Source organism: Camelus dromedarius, chromosome 5 (assembly GCF_036321535.1).
Source record: "Camelus dromedarius isolate mCamDro1 chromosome 5, mCamDro1.pat, whole genome shotgun sequence".
Taxonomy (NCBI): domain Eukaryota; kingdom Metazoa; phylum Chordata; class Mammalia; order Artiodactyla; family Camelidae; genus Camelus; species Camelus dromedarius.
Genome location: NC_087440.1, coordinates 58,899,752 through 58,922,465, shown reverse-complemented (window position 1 = coordinate 58,922,465; position 22,714 = coordinate 58,899,752). Strand labels below are relative to the sequence as shown.

The following is a 22,714-nucleotide window of genomic DNA, read 5'->3' as shown; positions in this document are numbered from 1 at the left end:
GCTGTGATTACTTGAGACAAGGTCACAGGACCCAATAGCATAGCAGCTGACCTTCAAAAAATTAACTTTGAGCTCAATTCCTAATTAACCTTTTTCAATACAAGAAAGTATAATTTCAGGCCATTGGCCTCCCAAAATATTCACTTTTTCTTGTACTATAAATGTGTTACCAAAATTAATTAGTAGTTGTCAAAAGATTTTTTTTCCCTTAATGATTTTATCTTTGAGGATGAATTTTTTATTTCTACTCTAAATATTCTGTTTTCTCAGTGAACAAAACTGCATGAAACATACTCAAACCTACAAGAAATGATGTGTTAAAATAAGTTCATCTTGATGCATAAAAATGTCAAATAAGCATTACACTTTGCCACTGAATAATTAACAATGTGAGATTATCATGTGTCATTATCATGACATCAATCATGTGGACATACAGAAATATATGTAAATTTTAAAAGATTATGTTGGAATCCAAAATTTTTATCACTTTGAATGTTCTTTGTAATTCTTAATACTTTGCTCTGGTATATAATGTGTATTTTATTCCAGAAATTGCTCTCTGATAAAAGTGTTCCAATTATATTAGCTCTTATTTAGTCAGACCTGAAATTAATAGCTGCTGGACTCCACATTTCTTATTATCTCTAATACCCACTGGCTGAACAAAAGAGAAAGTAACTTTTAAAGTAGCGCTGTATAATGGTTGAAGGGCTTGGTCCTGAGATTCATGGTTTGCCTCTGGAGATTATAAGGGTTCTCTGAATAAATGATTTTCACATTATTTAGTAATTACTCTCTTATGCCCTCCATATTAAAGCAACACGTCAAATTTAAAATCAGAATTAGGATTTTTATGCCATAGATTTAGAAAATACTTTAAATGTGAATTGAATGTAAGTTCTACTAGCTCACTCCTTTGACTGCTTTAAATCCAAACTGTAGATAAGACAGGCCAAAATGTTGTTTCATTAATAAACTATTCAGAAACTAACCTACCAATATCTGTATTTTGCTGTTTTGCATTTCCTCCGGTTTTCAATAGCAGCAGTTTTTATTCTGTTAGTATTGGACAATGCTGCACAAAGTCTTGCAATACTTTAATGGGAAGAATTTATAATGATTACCCTTCTGGGTTAAAACACCCCAATATTTGGGTCTGAAGTGTATCATTGTAGAAATAGAGCAACAGACTTTTTAAAGGAACCCCACAAAATGCCCTGAAATTCACTGGCAAATCTGAATTTTTCATATACTCTTTGCCTCATGAACAGTGTACAGAGGAGTATACTGCTGTTTTGTTTATCAGTTGTATTTCTCTTGGAGCATTTCATACATAGCAGGATTGAAAAGAGGAGCAAGGAACGGTAATGAGACACAATTAATGTCTTGCATAGGTTTCACTCAAATCAGAAAAATTACACCAAGGACATGGGGGTGAGCACAATAGAAAACAGTTGGAGCACAGCTGGAAAAGTTGCCATGATATGTAAGTATGCAATTGACATTGATCCTTATGCTTTTAGAATGAAACAGGGAAAAGGAATCTTCCAGTTCTCAACTTAATCTATAAAATAAAGAAATACATAATGTTGGAAAAGCACACAAAAAGTGCATACTTTTAAAGCAAATTTTATGTAGGTTTAACATTGTTCCAAAAATAAAAACAAAAAAACCTTGGATAGGACAATTCAGGGTCCTTGTAAAACCTGTGTGTAGGGCAGAGGGGGTTTATGCATATACTTGTCAGTGGGGGAATTAGGCATAGAAGGAGTTTAATATGGCTATGGAATGGAATTTTCAACTTCAGGGAAAGGCAGAAGGACTTCCGAAATCACCATCAACATACTTATTCCACTCCTGGTGGATTCTTTTGTACTGCTTGATTCCTTTGAATTCATTTAAAAAGAAACAGTGTTATGACAGGATCTGAGATATGCTAAATTAGCCCCCTTCTTCACTTGGTGACTAGTGTGACTTACAGCAGGTAGACAGCTCGTGCTCACTATTAACATTTACTTTTTTTGGTCAGCTGAGATACATATCAGTTCACAAAAGGTATTATGTAATTCTAGAAGGGTCAGTTATTAATACATATTATTAAATCTTGCAGCTAAATGTGTTAAAATATTTGTAATATAAATTAGATAGTTATTGGATTTTTGTCCTCAACTAGAATTGTCTCCTTAGTACACAAAGGAGATGAAATGCAAGGATTCCTGAGTTCTTTTCCCAGCTCTCATTTAACGTTCTTCCACTCTCCAAAATGCCCTGGAATTGGGAGGAAGGTATTACTCTTAAGTTCCCAAAGAGAACTCTTTGTTTAGAATATCCAGAGACAGCCACCACCATCAGTAACTATGCATGCCAGCTGTCAAATGCCACTCCCCGTAAACATACACATTTCCACCTTTTCCCATAACCATTCTACTTTCTTGATTCCTATAACAGCTGCTCACCTATTCACTAACACAACTTAGAAGTTTCACTGAATTATTCTCCATCTCATTTAATTCACAAACACTTGATGAACACCTCCTATTCCAGTCCCTATTCAATCTCTAGCTAGCTTTATGCCTTTGAGCAAAGCCCTTAACCATTCTGACCTCAATCTTTTCATCCTTAAAATAAAATAATTTAAAGTCCCTAGTGATTCTATGTGAACTTTGTTTTTGAAATCTTTTTCTGAAAAATGACAAAGCACATGTAAATTGATATTAACATGTATATTCTCAATGTGCATTTTCTTTAATCAGTTCACTTATTGTATTCCTATGGCAGATCTCGTAGCACAAAATTAAACTTCAGATACAATATCTTCAAGATCCTAAGTTATAAGTGATGGGAAGTAGGTGGTATCCCTTAGTTCCTATCATTTATATTACTTAGTTAAAACATACTCGAGGTATCAGAATTCCAAGACAATAAAGGGAGTTAGATAATCCAATGAAATTCAGATAATGAGACTTGGATACTTATACAAAGGTATGCAAAAAATCTACATACATATGCAAATACAAATGCATTAAACGTGCAAATGAGAATTGTATGGGTATAACATATATGATTGCGTTTTTAAGTAAAAATTGTTGGAAATGTTTGGATAGAAATCTCTTTTAATTATTACTGATGCTTGCCAAGAATACGTGAAAGCAGCTGAAGAAAGTATGTGACAAAGGAGTTTGGGGACTGCAAGGTTTACAGACCCTTTAAATCATAGTACTGTGAAGTAAGACCCTACGAAAGAGAAGAAGGCTCTGGTGAGGAGTGGGGCTTCTTCAGTTTACCTCCCTGTGGAACAGCTCAGGATGCAGCCAGGAGTGTAAGGTAATTCCCGCAGTTCCTGTAGGCTAGCCTCCCGGAGCGCCAGGCTAGGAGGACTTGGGAAACCAGGGCTCAACAGAGAACACTTAATGAAGACATTCCTGGACCTAGACAGAGCTGTACTGCCTTACAGAGATTTCCTTACAGACAAAACAAACGCAAAGAAGTCGGAAGCCGGAATTTTCTCTCCCACTAAGTAGCACAGTGAGGAAAAGAGAGAACTGGAATTTTTAAAAAAACGTCTTTGCAATTGTGTTGTAAGGCTAAGAAGAAAAAAGTAAAAAACAAGCCAGTAATGCGTTGTAGTCAGCATTTAGATGACAGTGGACTCGTCTTTATATTGAATATTATTGTTGCTGGTATTTTAATGAAACCTTGAATACTAAATGTATTTGAACTGATTTTCTTTTCAGCCTCTAGTTTTCAAACATCACAGGAATAGATTTGGGAACAGGGTTTACTCCGCCACCTGCTGGTCATTTAAAAATACTGCTGCTCTAGGGAGCTCGCCACAGGAACACGGAGCCTCAGCCCTGGTTTGTGAAAATGCTATGTTGTACAGGAGAAGAATTCACCTGGCCTGGGTGGTGATGGGAATACCATTGGATCTGGTATCAGAAAGCCTGGGGCAGGAGTTGCAGTTTTATCATTTCTTCCATGACTTGCTGCCTAAGGCTCTCTCCTTAACCGGAGCGTCTCTCCTCTCTTTCCAGACGGCTCTACCCAAGCCCTCAATTTCCTCCTCCCTAGGATAGCTGTTGAGACCTGCCTTGCATACCTCAAATGGGAATATGCTTTTAAAACCGTAAGGCATTCTATAAACAAATATATTGGTCAGAATTAGGGGTTGAATTAACATCATGTCGCCTGCAATCTGTACTTCCTGTGGGCATTGCACAGATCTTTCAAAGTCCGAAATCTAACTGGAGTCCCCTTAAAGAGTCATCTTAAGAAAAATGGAAAAATATAAATGCATATGTATATTTGCATGTATCCTGAACCAGTTTCAAACTTCAGCAGCTCCCTGACCTGTATTTTCCTTCCATATTCCAAAAATACCTATTCCAATTAAAATGCTGAAAGGTTCCAAAATGTGTGCTTTGAACAGAGAAAGTACCAGTAATCATAAAAAAACAAAATTATCTTCACAATCTTTTCTACTTATGCTGAATTGTATTCAAAGTTAGCTTTAATGGAGCTTGGAGTGGGGGGGACAGAAACACACAAAACATAAAGGCCAAAATTGAATTGATTAAAATTGCCACATTGAACTCTTTTTTTCCTAACAATTTCTTGATTTCCTAGCTATGGACTATTACTCCATTTTTAAAAACCCCAATAAAATTTCCACATTTATCCTTGTGAGGGATTCTTGTTGAGATTTAATATAAATTTGCAGGTATTCACAAAAGGCAGGTCAGCAAAATCACATCCTCCCCAATTGCTTTATTTCTTCACATAAATATCCCTTAAAATAGGCTTTTTCATGCTCCTGAGCAGCCCTGCAATCACTCTCACAAAACAAACATAGAATTCTGAACCTAAGCAAGCCACTAAGTCTGCTTGGGGGAGACAATGTCTTCCTTGTCACTTGATTTTGCCTTTTTTTTTTAGAAGAGGAAAGTTTTTTTCCCCCCTCCTATTTGCAGACCACCCATGAACCTTTTTATTTTTCTCTTTTAATCTGAGAAAGGGGAGAAAAGGAGACTTGTTGCCTTTAGCAGCTCTTGGGCTTTTCTCCCAATAGGGTAAGTTAATTATTTTAACCTACTGATGAGGGGTGGCCAGGGCAGTCGGTGTGGGCGGGAGGGGGAACAGGTGTTTCAAACACCTGCATTTCTAGGCTTAATTGCTCTGAAATCTTGTAGGCTCTCAACTGCATTCTCCTTTCTTTACAGAGGCTCAGGGGAAGGTTTCATTTGTGGAGATCTTAACTAATTGTAGCATAAAAATGCAACCACTTTTGGCTGAACAAATTATTTTCTTTAAAATGAACTCCAGGTAAATTTAATTAGAAAAAAGGTGATTGACAGGTATTACTCTGAATGCAAGGATTAAAAGTCCTACTGTTGTTAAAAGAAAAGAGCAGAGTCAGTTGTCAGCCATGTTCTAGTTGTTTCCTTCTCACACTGATGAGTTCAGGTAAAGAAAACCCAGATCAATGACTCTGAAATTTCAGGTTGTGGGACAAATCTACCACAAAACCAAAATGTAATTTTTTTTCAGTAGAGTGCATGGAAAAATACGCTTTTAAAAGATGTTGAGATAACCTTTATACCAAAATGAGCGAATGTGGTGTTGTATTTTCAGCTTAAATGTTTCCATAAACATAGCTATAATAATTGAGTGCTTACTTGTGCCACTCGCCTTTTATATATTGTCTCATTTAATCCTCACACTAGCCCTGTGAGATATTTCCTATTGAGAGCCTCATTTTACAAGATGCAGAAGCTGAGGCATAAGGAGACTAGTTAACTTATCCAAGGCTAGTAGGGATTCCTACTCAGGCAGTCCCGAGTAGTGAGAACAGCCCTAGGTCACACATAGTATTACTTAATAAGTGGTGTGGGAAGATTCTAGACGAAGTCTGTGACTCCAGGATATATCAGCCCTGAAGCCAGGGAATCTTGATTGCAATTCTGACTTGGAAAACCAATTATTTTGGGAATAATCCCTCTGCTCAATGAATAAGTAATCTGTGGTCCAGAGAAATTAAGGGAGATTTGGTCACACTTCCACAGTGGAGTCAGAGTCAGGTGCGAGATTATAATCCAGAAATCCTGCTTCATAGCCAGTGCCTTTTTACTCCCAGTAACCAGTTTTTCTTCCTTAGGTGAGGATAATTAGACCAGTCAATTAGACCAACAATTTAATGACCTTGCCATGTGACTGACTTCTTGCCTATTGGTGAAAAGGGCCCTGGAATGGAAATACAATGTGTTACTGACTTAATGGTTCTCATCAGGCAGCAGTGAACACATGCTCACTTGAAAATCAGAACACCAGTGTCAACACTGGCTGACTCTGTCAAGTAAACATTCTGGCCTCTGACAAGGGAGCTTCAGTTCTTGCTTCCCCTTTCCTTCCTGCCTGCCCATTTTCACCTGCATTTTCAGGGTGTGGGTATCAAAATGGGAAAGGGGGAATTCCCCACTGGAAAGTGCCTGAAACTTCCAGTTGCTTCTTGACGGATCCCAGCCACAGCCTTCCATTAAGGCTGGCTGTACCACCATCTCCCTCCTTGCAGCCTGTTCCCAGTCTCTTTTATGATGATAAACTCACCTTGGAACGGAGATCAATAGGAAATTTTAGAATTACGAAAAGGGAGGGGTGCACAGCTGCAGCATGAGTAATGTGGCCAAGATTCCTTTGGGACACATTCGGTCTTAAGGCAAAAGGTTATAGTACAGATTAAATGGGAAATTTCAGAGAAAGCCCCGTGTTGCAAGAAGAGGAAACTCATGTGATTGGTTGTGGTGAAAGGTGGGTATGTGGAAGGTTGGTGACTCACAAAATTTGAGCATAGAAAGAGCTCATCCTAACAGCTCCTGGGTTAGTCTTGGAAGGTCCATCCAGGTGTTTTGAGTTTCTTAGATCTATACGCCTTATCACAATATAGAATTACCATCTTTTTACCTTTTCCCACACTTGTTTTATATATAGTACTGAGAACTGGATAGTAGTGCTTCTCAAACTTCAGATGTACATACAAGCCATATGGCGATGTTGTTGAAGATTCTGAGGTAGGGCGGTTCAGGTGGGCCTGAGAATCTGCATTTCTAATCAAGTCTTAGGTGATGTTGATGCTGCTGGTCTGTTGATCCCACTTTGAGTAGCAAGGTGATAGAGTAAATTCAGCTGGTTTAAGAAGGCAGTTCGGTTCCATTTTTAATAAATAAATTTACAGTCTTAGGGAAGGACCTAAAAAAATAGTAGTTACACTTTTGTATGCCAATGAGTTCTGCTAACATTGTGGGGCTTGGCTTGTATTTTTCAGATATTTGAACTAGTTGAGAGATCGTGAACTGTAAAATTGGTAAGTCTAACTCAAAAGCTTAGGGAGTTCTTGCTGATTTTGATGTGTAAGTGGTGCATTTGAAGTGTTTGAGAGAATCAGATATGTTGAATTTATAACCATAGTTTGAAACATCTAAGGGAATTTGAATAGCTTTTAAGTGGCATAAAACTTTAGGGGAATTTGGTCTTTTAAATTTAATTAAAGATTAATCAAAGAATAAGACAAAGAAAGAAACACTCTTAAATAATTCATAGATAAAACAAAAAATTATAATGAAAATGGGAAAATATTGAGAATTGAATGACAACCAAATGCTTTATATCAAAACTTGTGGGATAAAGCTAAATTGATAGTTACAGAAAAATTCATAGTTTTTAATACGTATGTTAGAAAGGAGAAAGGGCTGAACATTTGAAATTAGAAAAAGAATAACAGGATAAATTGAGAAAGAAGAGGAAGAAAATAATAAATATGAAAGTATAAATAAGTGAAAAAACAGATATAAAACAAAGAGAATTAACAAAGTTCCAAGTAGACTATTTGAAAAGACATAAATTACAAATTTCAATAAAGACTGAGCAAGTAAAAGAGGATACACATAAACAGAATCAGGACTGAAAAGGAACCACAACCACAGGTGCTCAAGAGTTGTTGTTTTTTAATAGTGAGGATATTATAAGCTGTTGCAAATACATTTGAAAACTTGGAAGAAATGGGCAAATGCCTTAAAAAGGATATAAATCATAAAACTGACTCAAGAAAAAATAGAAAACATGAATGGTTCTATAAGCATTAAAGAAGTTGAATTTAGCTGTTAAAAAATTCCACAGAGCTTAAACACCAGACTCCTTCACATTTAACAGTTTGCCAAACATGAAAGGAGTTATAGAAAAAAACAAGAGAGAACACCTCCAAACACACGTCTAAATGGAAATTCCGGGTAGATTAGAGACTTCAGTGTGAAAGGCAAAACTTACTATAAAGCCTTTAGAAGATGAACATCTTTATGGTATGAGGAACTATTTTTTAAATAAGGCACTAACTGCACAAACTGTGGAGGAAAAGACAGGTGGGAAAAAAATGTCAAAATACTGTAAGGAGAAAATTTGAGATAACATTTCACACTTTTCAAGTTGGCAAAAATTTTGAAGTATGACCCAAATCAAGTGTTTGCAAGAATGTAAAGGAGCAGAAACTCTTACACACTGCTGGCAGGAGTGCAGATTGTTACAACCACTTAAGAAAACAATTTGGCCTTATCTAAAAAAAATTGAAGACGTGCATGCTATATGACCCAGCCACTAACTATATGCACAAAGGAAAATGGTACATATGCACCAGGAAACAGGTACAAGAATATTCATAGCAGCAAATATGGTAACCATAATGGTAAAAAGAAAAAAACCAAAACTGGAAATAACCCAAATGTTCATCCACATTAGAATAGATAAATGAATTGTGATACTAGTCATACAACAGAATATTATACAATACTGAAAATGAATGAACTAAAACGACACATGACATAGATGAATATCAGGAATGCAGTGTCACAGAGGAATATAAAAGCAACAGGAAACTTTAAACTCATTCCTGTGCCTGGCACTCATCATAGCGTTCCATCATCCATCTTCCATTAGGCCCATTTAATCTGTCCAGTCTCATGTCCTTCCGCAAAGCACATTCAGTCATTCAATCTGCTAGGCACTGCCTTCTTCATAGTCCCTCAAGTTATACCATGATCCGTCCTCCTGCCTTGATTTCACTTCACCACTCCAGGTAAATTTAATTTAACCTGGTAAAGCTCCCAGTATATGGGCAAGCCTGTGGGAGGTGTTGCAAGGGCCCAGAGAGGAACATAAAGCAGTCTCCAGTCCTAAAGAGTAAGCTATAAAAACTGGGTAGGAAATTAGGCAAACTTTCGGCTGAGGCTGCTCTTGAGAAAGGCCTAAAGCAGCGGGTGGTGAGGTGGTTTGGGCGTGAAATTCGCAGACCTGACGTCTAGTCCTGGTGCCATCCCACACACCGGTTGTGACCTGGGCTAAGTCATTTTACCTCTCTATGCTTTAGATTCCTGAACTGTGAAGGTACAGCGGTATTACCTGCTTCCTGGGTGGTGGTGGGGGCTACAGCAGATGATGCAGGATCCAGTGCTAAGGGCGATGTCTGGCACGTAGTAAGAGGAGGGAGAAACTTATGCTTACTGTGTGCGTATTAGTACTGCAGATGACGGAGATGGTGTAGGCGGGGAAAGTTGCCTCCCTTGAATAGTACCCTTTGCTGGAGCACAGAGTTGAGGCCAAGTAAGGGGAGTGGCTGGATCTGCTGTAGAGAATGAGGCTGCCTCTGAAAACTGTGTACATAATCCTGTGGGAAAGGGTATTGGGCAAGGTGACCAACAGGACTGTGCTTGGCTCTAAGAAGGCCCTGTGAAGAGAGAGTAGAAGCAGGGAAACTGATTAAAACCATTGAAAATGTTACTTTCTGGCTATAATACAAAAATAATGATGCCATTAATTGTTGAAAATTGTAATAAGAAGTTTATATTCTGCTTCTGTGGAAACAAAAAAGTAAATAAAAATTGACATAGACATAACTCTATAGCTTAAACTGCAATTCCATTTGAAATCAAAATTTCCAAAAATGTTGTCAACAATCATTTTTATTGCCAAAATTGTAGAAACAAATATTAGAAAATGTTATCACCAAGGGAGCTGTGAGAGTGACTCAGTGCTATCAAGTGACAGTCCTGGTCAGCATTTCCCCAACTCTCTTCTCTATTCTGGGAGGTAGGCATGGGGCTGGGGGATGTTTAAAACAAGGACTTGCCATGTTGCTTTGAATTGAAAATACTTTCTTGGTTTTATTTTTTAATTATCATGGCAAATAGTTGTCATATAACAAAAGCATGGGTAAACTGACTTGCTTCATATTTTTTGCAACATCTTTGAAAACTGTAATGTTCACCCAATCCACTTCAGTGCCCAAGGCAGACGAGAAACCCCTGGCAGAGCCTCTTGGCTTTATCAGTCAAAAAAGTAGAAAAAGGATCTTCTACCATCACATGTAACTGTACTCTGGAACTTTGAATCTCTTTATGAGCCTACCAAAAATAAGAATATAATAATTAGGAGTAAATATTATAAAATTTGCTGTCTTTGTAATTTTTCTGGTAACTAATATTGAGCTCTCTAGAGTTTAGACGAAATGGGTGGCAGATTCTGTGACTAACAGTCTTTATGCCTGAATGAAGTTGGAAGATTTCTCTCTTTCATAACTAAGAAATAAAGAGCTTTTCCTGCCCTTCTCTAAATACCTGACTTTCCCTCCCAACAATTCTCAAGATTATGAAGTCTCACTCACTGAATACACAAGTCAATAAACTTAGAAAATGGACTGAATTATTCATTATGATATAACCCACTTATAAATTAATCATAAGAGAGTAAATCTTCCCATAAGAAAGCCAGTGTTTTTCCTTCTGTGGACTACTAAAAATAGATCATTTTATTTTACTCAACTATAAATTTGTTTTGAAAATCTGAAAGACTGAATTTTGCCAAGTACAGACCTTGCCTATTTCCATTTCCTGGGTGTAACCCAGAGAATGGACAAGGAAATATTTGTAACCTACCAGCAAATGCTAGAAAATATGCCAGGAAGTCTGCCATCATTTAAGGTATCTATCTATACTGACAAAGAAAAACATCCCTTCTTAAGAATAAGTTTTGAAAAGAGTTCTTAATTTTACAATGCACTGTGATGCTAAATAAAAAATAATCAATCATCATGATTTCTTTCTTTAAAAGAAATAATGTAGAGGTATTTCAGTTTTCACCATCAAATGCCACACCTTATGAGATAATTCAAAAATCCAGTGTAATTACCTGACTTGCACAAGTGCTCCCTTAAAATGGAAATAATGGGAGTTGATCACTTTTTCTACAAGGCAGGATTCCCAACACCACTGCTGTCATGTGTATTTGAAAAGTGGAGGCTCAACAGAGCCATAGACAGTATGGGGACAGAAAGATGCCGCGCTGTGAGGAGGGCTCTGTTACTGATGACAGAAGCCCTTTTTGTTGCTCTAACTTAAAAGCACATACACGTTATAAGAATATAGAAGTGTTATAAATCGTGTGCAGTCTGTGAACAACAACGGGAAACATTTATTAAGAGTATGTTATGTGCCTGGCACTGTTCTGAGTATTTCATGTGTTAACAACTTCTCTCATTTAATCGTAACAACCTGATGAAGTTGGTACTATTATCATCATCTCCATTTTACAGATCCTCGAGGAACTGAGGCTTATGCAAGAGAAGGTCCAAGGTCCCAATTTTCTGAGACCCAAACTGCTAACTACTCTGCAGCCAGATGTCCCAGAAAGCTTGCATACAGTGACCAGTGTGATTGCCAAGTGCTGGCCTGGAGTGGACCTTTGCCCAGAGTGCCCGGACATCAGTGCTGGCAGAGTGGAAGAGCTCATTCTATCCTGCTCCTCTTTCTAGAGACGTCAGACACAGAAAGGTGAAGTGAAGGCACTGGGACTCCATCTCCTGCTTTCCTCTCTGCCACTCTTTGTTCCACACCACACTTCTCTCCACTTTTTACAAATGTGTGGGTTTTATTGGCAGCTACTCCAAAAGCTTTGCTACTGGCAAAAGTAATGGAGGGGAGCCTTACTCAAGTCAAAGTTGCAAACTAAGGGCTTCCTAAGTTCAAGTCCCCTATGTCAAGCATTAGTTATCACAGCAGGATCATCATGCCATGAATAAGTGGCTGACAGACCTTCTGTTGTGGAGAGTAGGATTGCATCATCACCCAGTTTCTCTGTCCTTGATATTACTGCATTCAAGATGAGTCAAGTCACTTGCTAAGATGATCTAAAGCATATGATTGGCTGTACCACAATTTGGTCATTTTGTTCATCTGAGCATGACTTAGACCACAAGAAAATATCGTTGCCCACATAGCTAGTTCTCTCCTCTTTACCTTATGACACAGAAAGTTTCTCGAAAGTGAAGCTAAGCCACACCCACCCTCCATTCCTGCATCCAAGTCAACAAGTGCCAGTGACCTCTCTGTTGAACATCAAGCAAATGCTGGACTTTTCATAGTTGTAATCTCCACCCTCACAGGGCTAAATCTTCCAGGGGAGAGAGAGAGTCAAACCAGCAAGGACTAAAAAGTGTACTCATGAGAAAGGAAAGCTGAGGGGTTTGTGTGAGAACAGACTCGGGGGCCAGGGGTCCATGCAGTCTTCTCCGAGGAAGGACCTGAGGCCCGAAGGAAGGCTAAGGGTTACCCAGAGTGAATGGCCTGTGGAAGGAGGGCCTGTAACGGGCAAAGCTTTGAGGTGGGAGAGTGTGGCCCATCCTCGGGACTGGAAGGGGCCGCCAGAGCTATTTGTATTCACTGATTCACATGAAAGAGATTTTATTCTTGTCCAGCTAGGGTTTGGAAGTGGCCGTAATCGAAACCAAGTTACAGGAAATGCTTGCAGGAGATGTGGTAGGATCCCCTGCTGTCTGCATCACGTGCTGTGAGATGTGAGCTCTGTGTGCACAGGAAGGGCTGTGAAACTTCCGGGCCCAAGCAGCCTTGCTGGGGAGTGCCTTCCCCTCCACCTTCAGGTTGAGGACAACTTCTCAGGCGCACTCTTCCCCCTTCCCCTGAGTAATAACTTGGATCTCTGGCCTTCGGGTGCAGCCCCTACATTCAAGTTCTGTCAGACTCAGGGCGGCCACAGCCTGTTCTGCCTGCCAAGGAGGGTTTCCCGCTCTGCCCACATCCGGGCTGTGGTGATAGGAGTGACAGAGTGAGAATAAGGTTACCCTCAGGCAGTACCTCCGTGGAAATCTAGAGGCTGGAGGCAACAGAATCCTGGCTCAGGTGGCAAAAGAAAGAGGGTATCACTCAGCACATGGTATTTGGGAGCTCAAGCTGTGGGACCCCACATGGGCAAAAGTGAAAACAGATTCTCCTCTCTACAAGAACCATGGTATAGGGGCGTAGCACATCTTCAGCCCTACTGGCCCTCTGCTGGTAGCAATGGCACTATGGGCAGATGCCAGCCTGAAGGGAAACTTCTGTGGATTTGTTGGATCCCAAGACTGAGTTGTGATTAGGCCACCAACAGTGGCAAGGGGCTATTGGGACTACTTAGTGGATACCTGTAAGGACCTTGGGGGTTCCCAGAGGAGACTATGTAAAAGATGGTGTTTTCTATGGCACAGCAGGGAGAAAGGGACCTGGAGACACTGAAAGTTGGACACAAATGGGTTTATATCCCTCCTCACAGGATGGGGAGCAACAAGGTGTGAGTTACATCCAGAAGCCACCAGCAGCATGGCTAAACATGATAAACTCCTGGAGATTAGAGGTGGTGTGTGGCTGAGTCTTCTGTAGTGATTATTGTATGTCTTGCACAAAATTAAGTTTTATAAATATTTGACAGTTTACTGACTGCACGTCTTTCTGTTTGATATTTCTGGAAGGAAAACCTCCAACCAGGAAGACATGAGAATTATGGCGACCCAGTATGAGGTATGTGCACCCCTAGGCATGTGCCTGGAGAGAAACGTGGTAGAACTCCCTGGAGTGTTAATTTTTCTTAAAGACTTTTTTGGACAAAAACTAAACATTTGAACTGATCTGTGGTAAATAATTTAAAACATTTTGTATTAAAACAGACATGGCTACATTAAGGAATAACATATTAAAAAGCATGTTAACTCTGTTCATACTATATAAGTGATATGTGAAACAATATAAAACAAAGATAAACAAATGATTTCAAAGAAGTATCAGACTTGCACTAGGACACTTAGAACCTTGCCTCCTCTTTCTCTTCCTGGTCTGCATCTTCACTTCCTTTGGCTAACAGAGATACTTGAGCCCAAAAGTCTGAAAAAGCACTGATGGAGGTGGGTGAGAAGGGTCAGGAGATTTAAGTTCTAACTTTCAACTTTAATCATCATCTATCTTCTTATTAATAATGGCAATAGCAGCAACAAGAACAACTGCTAGTTTCATCAAATGCTTACTAAGTGCTAAATACTTTTAATGCCTTATCTCATTTAAGCTCCAGCCCGCCACACACAGATACATCTTTTGAGGTATAAACTATCAGTGTGTCAATTTACTGATGGGAAACTGGTGCACAAACACCTGAAGTTACATACTGGCTGTCATATGGCGCTGACTTTCAAACCCCTGCAGTCTGGCTTGAAACTCTACTTTGAGCAATAGGACCTTAAGATGCCAACAAGCTATGCTGCCCCCTACTGGGGAAATAGGTTGTTGGTCCTAAGCCAAAGCAAACAGCTTTGGGCTGCACCAGTGGGGTAGCTGGGCAAGAAATCTTGGCCCCCAAGGCATGCTTTACATTAGCGATGTCCAATGATCCCATTAGTGTTTTCCTGAGGAAAGTGTGAATGTAAGACGACTAGAAAGAGGTTGTTAGAGGCAGAGGCAAAAAGGAAACGGTTTGAGAGGAAGCAGAGCCGGAGAAAGGAGGCAGGGGGTAATGCAGTCAAAAGAGTCCCCAGTGCCCCAGAGCCCCGGAAAGAGATGACATGGTGATCAGGTCCTGAGAGCTCACATCTGCTCAATCTGCAACTGTGGGCAACATCACTCTGCTTCTCCATTAGGCCTGGCTGGGCCTCCCCTGATATGATTCCTAGGTTTCCTCACCTCCCGGGTAAACTTTCAGTCATCCCCCCACAGCCGAGGTGGTCTGATGCTCTCTTTCTTTTTTGGTCTGGAAACCTGACACAGTACCAGAGTTTGGTAAGGGTCCTGGGGCAAATCCCTTCTCCTTTCTGGGTCTCAGGTTTCCTCTCAGTAGCTGAGGCAGTTGTGTTCTCAAGCCAGGGCGATCCTGTCCCACTGAGGGCAGCGGTAATGTGTGTACGTGTGTGTGTGCGGGGCAGGGGGCAGTTTGATTATTCCAGAGACTTGGAGGGGGTTCTGCTGGCATTTAGCACCAGGAGCCAGCCATGCTAAATCTCCTGCCAAGGCTATTAGTATCCCTGCTGAGAATCACTGCACAGTCTATATGATAGTTTCTTCTTACAAAAATATAGGTAAATCCACTTGAAGTTTTGAAGTTCTCTTAAATGGGCTTCTTAGCATTGACTGCTAAAATATTCAAGGGAAGTGAAAAATAGCTCATGATTCATATGGAGCTTTCCAAACAGGCATTTAAATACTGGATGATTTTCTAAAGGAAACAGCTTTCTGTGACTGGACGATTTCTGGCATGTTTCTAACGCCTTCAAGCTCTAAAGATCTAAAACCATGATCACATTAAACACAGATGTCCTGCGAGCTGGAAATTGTTCTGTTGATAAAATTGTATGGCAGAATTTTCTTGAGTTGTGGGGGAAACAGTGTGTTTGTTTCTTTGTTTTCTCAAGCCATGGGTACCTGATTTTATTTGTCTACTAGGGAGGACAGATGGAATGTTCGGCAAAGTCAGACTGTGTCCGACTTTGTTAAGGGCCCTTTCAGTAGGGCCAGCTGCAGTTGCCTTTTTTGGTCCTCCTGGATCATCTGTGAATCTATGACTTCACTTTTAGGCATTCCTTACTGCCTGTGTTATTTTTGTCATATCTGAGTACCATGTGAATTATAATGAATAGTTTTTATCTCACCTTTAAAAACTTGTTTGCATCCTAAGTAATCTCTGTGAAATGAAGGTTTGATAAGCAATTTCTGTTTTTCAAATATACTTTAAATATATGCCTAGCGATTTAAAAATTTTAAGTTTATCCACATAGTACCTTAAATTACCTCAAATAAATGTAACCATAACCATATATAACAATAATATAAAGGATATTTTAAAATCCAGATTCTATATAGGAAAACAGAGGGATTAAAAGAGAATAAATAAACCCATGTTTGTAAAATGGATACATACAAATTTATGATAGTTGACTTAAGCATGGGTGTGAATGTGTGAGTTTGTGTGTGTGTGTCTGTGGATGTGTGTCAATTACATCTAATATTCATTGTGACCTGATGTGGCATTCTGGTATTAACTTCAAAATACTTCTTAATAAGTAACTGGTAAAACATTCAGCCACTATCACCACAGTGATACTATTGCTATAGCCAAAAGCAAATAAATTTGACATGTTGGTTAGTCTGTTCTGGCTTATCTAGGGTGGATATACAATTTCTTTTATGTTTTGGAGACCACTGAAATAGATCCTGTGGCTTTAGAAACCACTTAAACAGATTCCTGCAGGAATAATTATAATACTTGGCCATAGAATTGAAGGTGGAGGAAGAGGGAAGTGAGGACATGAGGGGGATGAGGGAGAGTTTAAAATGGTTAATAGACTGTTGTCCCAGGGAAGGTGAGTACCAGAGGCCCCGCATTTCCAATCTGACCTAAGGGTTCTCAGGAATGGAGACAGGAAGTCCAAGTTCCTGTAAGCCTCATAGTCAAACTCATGTTCTACTCACAGAACCATTACCAGGGAGAGGTTTGCATGTGGCCGAAGACCCCTCCACCAGCTAAGTTCATAAGAAGAAATTAGAACCTTCTTCTGTTCTTTCAAACATATGGGTTCCTCCATCAGCCATGCCTTTTTCTTCAAAATTACTGAATATGATAATAGCTTCACATGTATGCAGGACCCTCGATGTGTCAGAATTCTTTAAGTCAAAAAGAAGGATCCTATTTAGAGGAAATTAGTGCCAGCTCATTGTCAGGTTGATACTGTCCATCAGTTTTATTGTTTCATCTTGCTTTTTGCAAGCTCCAAGTGGACAGGGATTCTCACCTGTTTTGCTCAGAGTCTGAGCAGCAGAGCTTAGCAGAAAGAAGGCTGTTTATAAGCATTTGCTGAATGAATATACCTTAGCCTTTCTCGGTGTCAATGAAAAGCACTGCAAGGCAACTGAGAAGGAAATAAGAAAGCCTAGGCCCCTGTCATTTGTTGATGGACTGCAAGTTTGAGTGTAGCCAGGAGGCTTTTCCGTGGACTCCACCACACAGGCCAGAGTGAACTGCATGATATGCGGCATGATCCTAAGTGGTTATTCTTGAAGCCCATTTCAGAGTCTTAGAACCTTGGCTGAGTGCTGACACAGTTCCTCTGCTCCCAGTCCGGGGACAGTTCCCACTGGTTTAGAGATACATTGTCTGATGTATACAGTTTGGCCTTCAATCTTCAATGGTCTTTGTAGCTTGAAAATTATAGTAATGCCTGGTTGTTTAGTCCTCAGACTCCCAGATCCCCTCCCTTTTGCCCCACGCCCAGCCACAGCTCGTCAGCCTAACTGCCTGGCTCTTTCAGGAAGCTCACCTCATTGCTAGTGCCGTCCAATTTCATTTTATTATTTCAATTAAAGTATTTTTTGAATGTATCTCTAAAAGCGACTTTTCTAGCTTTGTAAGATTTTCCCCATCTGAAAATATTTCCAAATCCTAGGGAAAAAAGTCATTTGACAGATATCAAAAGGTAGTGTATGGATGATTGACTGAGGGTTTGGAAAATAGGTTTGCCACATGGAATTCATGGCTAGGACCCATTTCATGCAAAACTAACCCTCAGACATGGTTTGGTATCGTCCTTAGTGTGTGCATGCCAGCCACTTCACTAACCACGCAGGGGCTTTTTAAGGTTGACGACCGAGAGCACGTCTCAGCTCATGGGCGCACACCTCCTGGGCGCGGAGCCCACAGGTCCAGATAAATACCTGCGTGGTCACTCACAAGCGCTGAGGGGCGGCGTGGCGCGGAGCCCCTCGACCGCCGCCCAGGCTGGGCCTCGGCAGGTGCGGGGGCAGGCGAAGCCCCCGAGAACCCCGCCTGCCCAGCCTGGGAGTTAGACCCACCGCGTCCCGCCAGGCGTCCGGAGCTCTGCAGAGCGCGGGGCCGGGGGATGCGTGCAGGCGGCGAATTCCACACTCCCGGGGCCTCGCGGGCGGACAGCCTCCTCCCGGTCCTCGAGCCGGGCGGGCAGCTGCATTCACGCCCGCCGCCTCCCTCGCGCACCCCCGAGCGCCCAAGGGCCGTCCGGGGGATTTGTCAGTGCGCCCTATATAGCCGCAGACAGCTGCCATCTGTTATGTTTAGAAACAACCCCGCGCCCTCCCCCCGCCCCGTAAATAAGCCTGCCGCGGTCATTAAGCCAGGAAGTTATTTTTTAACGACTCCCACTCCCTCTCGCAAGCAGGCTTTGCCCAGTAGGCAGCGGCTGAGTCTTCAGCCCCGAATCCTCCTTTCTCCTTACCTCCAGGCTCGGTGAAGGAGGCCGACTCTCTACTGGCCTGGGCCTACAGGCAGATGCTTCAGTGAAAAGAGAGCGCCTCCCTCCATGGGTTCAGTGAAGAGAAAAATCTGTGATGTGTGCAACATTTTAATGCATCACATTTCAGTTCTGCAAATGTGAAGTGTAAATTGGGCTAGAATATGATTGTGAATCAGACCAGACGTCATGATTAATTTATCACCGTGCTCCAGATACATCAGCTAAAATAATATGAATTTAAAGTAACGGTTCCCCCTGCCTTTTTGTTTGCTGGTGAATTCTAAAGAATACATCACTAGAGAAATAAAGGAACTAAGATTCCAATCTCTTCTTGTATTGGCAAAGCATGAATGTAATTAAACATTCTCAACCAGGTTTCTTCCACCAACTGAAATTGAGTGTGTGCACTGACAGTTTACTTCAGCCTGTATCCCACTCTGGTCAACACACCCTGAGCTGCTAATAAACATTGAAGTGGTGATGAGCTTTTTCATATTTCAGGCAATATTTGAGATGCCTAAAGTTCTGGTTCCCCAATTGGCTGATTATTATAGTTTTCTAGGGCGTTGCTTCTCCAAGTGTGGTCCAGGAAGCAACGGCACAGCATTACTTTCAAGATCATTAGAAATGCAGAATCTCAGGTTCCACAGCAGAACTGTAGAATAGGAATCTGAATTTTTAACGAGACCTCCACATTAAAGGTTGTGGAGAACCAATCTTATTTGTAAAAAAATCACAGATATCCTTGCCCAAACATCGATATGTGTTTTGTAAACAGTCCAGGTGATTCTTAGAAGTCAGGTAGTTAGGCTTGGAGGTTGCTAGGCTGTAAGGCCTCAGGTTCATGTGACTTTGGTGCTCACGACATCAGCCACACTTTTGAATCAGTAGAACTGACTTAAAGTTTGGTACAGGTTAGTTTATCTGTTTGGTCGTCTGTGAATTACAGATACAAGAAGGTTTATAAATTATTTGGTTAAATAACAACACATTCATTGACCCACTAGGGAAGCTCAAAACTGAGAAGGCGGATTTTCTCGTAGAATAACTGGCTCATTCACTCCCAGATTGAGTGTAGGCATGAGAAAATCTTTTGCTTGGCCAATAAAGTGGCTCCCCCCCACCATTCAAATGGTCTGACTTTATTTATAACAGTACCTTTCATTCAGAAGGACACAAAAGTCCTTTATGCTGATGCTCAGCCCTGTTTAGGGCCGTGCTAGAGGACTAGGTCTGCTTCTGGACTTCACAATAAAAGAGGGATGTGGAGACCTTGGCACAGGTTCAGAAGAAATTCCTAAAGGTTATTTTTCAAATTCAGAGTGAATCCTGTGTGGCGTTATCTAGAAAATGGTCATCCGTCCATTGACATAAAACAACATGAAATGAACCTTCACTGCAGCTTGAGAGATTTCCACTTTTAGAGAAATAAATATTGTAGGAATAAGTAGAGGAAGAGGAGTGTCTCTGGAGCTCAAGTTCTCCACCTTGGTTACACATTCTAACCACCTAGGGGGGTTTTAAAAATCCTACTGCCAGTTAAGTTGGGATCGCTGTGGGCAGGACCCAGGCATCAGTATTTTTTAAAGCTCCCCACGTGATTCTGATGTGTGAGAATGAGAACAGTGCTTCTCCAACTGTGGTGTGCATTGGTACCACCTAGGGATTTTGTTAAACTGCAGATTCTGATTCAGCAGATCTGGGATGGGCCCAGAACTTCTGCAGTTCTAACAAGTGCTTAAGTGATGCCCAAGCTTGGTCCATGTGCCAGGTTTTGAGTGGCAGGGGACTCAAGGCCTTTGGAACTAGACTAAACTCCCTCCCAGGAAGAGTCTGTGATCTTATTTTCAGGCCAAGTCTCTATGGCCTTATGTATTTGTCAACCTGCAAAAGATAACTTCAAGCATCATATAAAGTGAGGAAAAGGAAACCAAAGTCAAGAACACTGCTTTGGATGAAAATATTTAACAGTGATCAGTATCTCCTTGAAAGGAAAAGCATTTACAGAATTTAAAGGACAGAAGTGTTCCCGGCTTCCCAGGACAGTCCTACCATCCCCCTTCTCATGTCCCTGTTTCCTCGAGATGACTTTGGTAGTAGCAGAGTTGTTGTAATGGTATCTGGGCACATACAGGGGCAGCTGGGGTGCTGGCATTGCTGTGTCTGTGCTAGTAACATCTGGTCCAAAGTGGAGCCATCTCAGAACCTAGAGGTTTCTCTGAGTTCTCGGCCTAGGAGAACCAGCCACTTTGTCAAGAGATCCCATTCAACTGTCAACATGATGGAGCAAGTAAGTAAAGCAAAATTTTAAATTTTTAAATGTAAACATGTGCAAAGTGATATTAACAGCTAACCTAAATGACAAGGCTTTATGTGTACTATCTCATTTAGTCCTCTCAACCTTATGAGCTGATTACTATTATTATGCCTGTTTACAGTTAAGCCAGCAGAGCTTGGAGAAAGGGAGCCACTTGCTGGGGTGGAGGGAGGGGGGCCATGCCTCCAAAGCAGCCGAGCCAAGGTTGGAAGCCATTTCTGCTTGACTCCAGAATCCCCACACTAAGCTCATCCGTGTGATAATGGATCTAGCTTGCTGTTTGGAATTTTCTATGGATATTTCTGCCACTATAAGCAGTGTGTTCATGTTTTCCCTAGGCTGTGGTCTAAATATTTTTTAAAAGCAGCTTTTTAATTTTTTAATTAGCCTGGTTTCCCCAAAGATAAAGCTCTTTAAAGGTCAGATGTTAACTTAATCCTCTTTGGGTTATCATTGAAAAAGATCAGCCGAATTGACCTTGACAAAAACTGCCTCAGAGGCCTGAGGACAGACAGGCCTTGGATATCAGTGAACACAGACAACCACTGTAATGGGAAGGGGCATTTCCTGTGCCTTTGATAGCAGGCAGATTTGTTTATCTTGACAAGACCCTGAGTAAAAAGACTTAATATCTATCTTCAATGTGAATCGAATCGCGTCCTACTGACATTAGATCCTCAGCCCTGGGGAACACCAGGCTGGCCACTGAGGGGCTGCATTAGGCTGACTCAGTGACCACAGGAAGAAACAGAGCATGACGGGAGCCCAGTAACATCACCAGAAAGGACTGGCCTGCCTCCACCTCAGAGCCTAACCAAGGACAAGTCAGTAAAGGCACAGAGTTCAGATGACACTTTCTAAGGACAGCCAGGGTTTCCAAGATATCAACCTAAAATGCAGAGTTTACCGGATAACAAAAATCTGTCAGCTTTGAGTCAGCATGGTGACAACTTGATGCATGACAAACACAACAGAGTATTACTGTCCTGGGCCTGCACTGGAATAAAGACTGGGGCCTGCTGACCTTCCCCTGGGCCTGCCACCTCCTGCTCACATGGCTAGAGTGGGAATGGCTCTGACCACCATCATCTGCTTGGATGCACAGCCCCAGCTGGGCCAGAGTCCTTCCATGGAATTTTAAAAACTGGAGTGAAGAAAGGAATCTCTGCCCTCCCAGTGTCCATGGAGGAGGGACTGAGGCTTAGGAGCTGTCAGCAGCCATTCTGCCCCACCGAGGGAGGAATCTGGTCTACCCAGCACAAAGGATAAGAGAGGCCAGGGAGAGGTAGGGAAAGTGCTTGGTTGTTCCTGCAGCCCAGCTGATTCCTGGCCAGTCACAATTTAATTGTTCAACCAGAGTTGCCTAACCTAGTTTGGTGAAGTTCCTATTACTTGACACCGAGAAAGTCCTGACTCATGCAGACGATGTGAGTGAAGTGTGATGTTAACCGTCCTCTTCATTTTCAGTGTCCTCTCCTCAAAAGTGGACACGCAGTACCTTCCCTCAGGAAATACTATTTTTTCCCAAACCAGCTGGCTGATGGCCCCTTACGAAAGGATCTGGTCCTCTGCTTTCTGCCATTTGGCTTTAAGAAGAAAGAATTTCAAAATTTCCCCTTTAGGGAAAATCCACATTTTTTTTAAGAATGGAAAAAGGAGTGCATTTCAACTCAATAAGCTGGTGGTTGCGCGTACTTTAGGAGAGAGCAAGTCTTCCAGCTCTTGCTCATGTGACATCATACTGTTGACCCTAGAGGTTCAGGGATGGAAAGGGATGGGCATTT

The 22,714-nt window shown here is 41.2% G+C and overlaps 1 long non-coding RNA gene across 1 annotated transcript; it reads left to right on the top strand.

Annotated features, from left to right (window-relative positions):
* The first annotated feature begins 1,345 nt into the window (after window positions 1–1,345).
* LOC135321311 (uncharacterized) lies at window positions 1,346–13,930 on the top strand. Its single transcript, XR_010380990.1, has 4 exons — window positions 1,346–1,489; window positions 7,322–7,360; window positions 11,633–11,870; window positions 13,841–13,930. It is a non-coding gene; the product is annotated as an uncharacterized LOC135321311 (long non-coding RNA).
* Window positions 13,931–22,714: the final 8,784 nt, after the last annotated feature.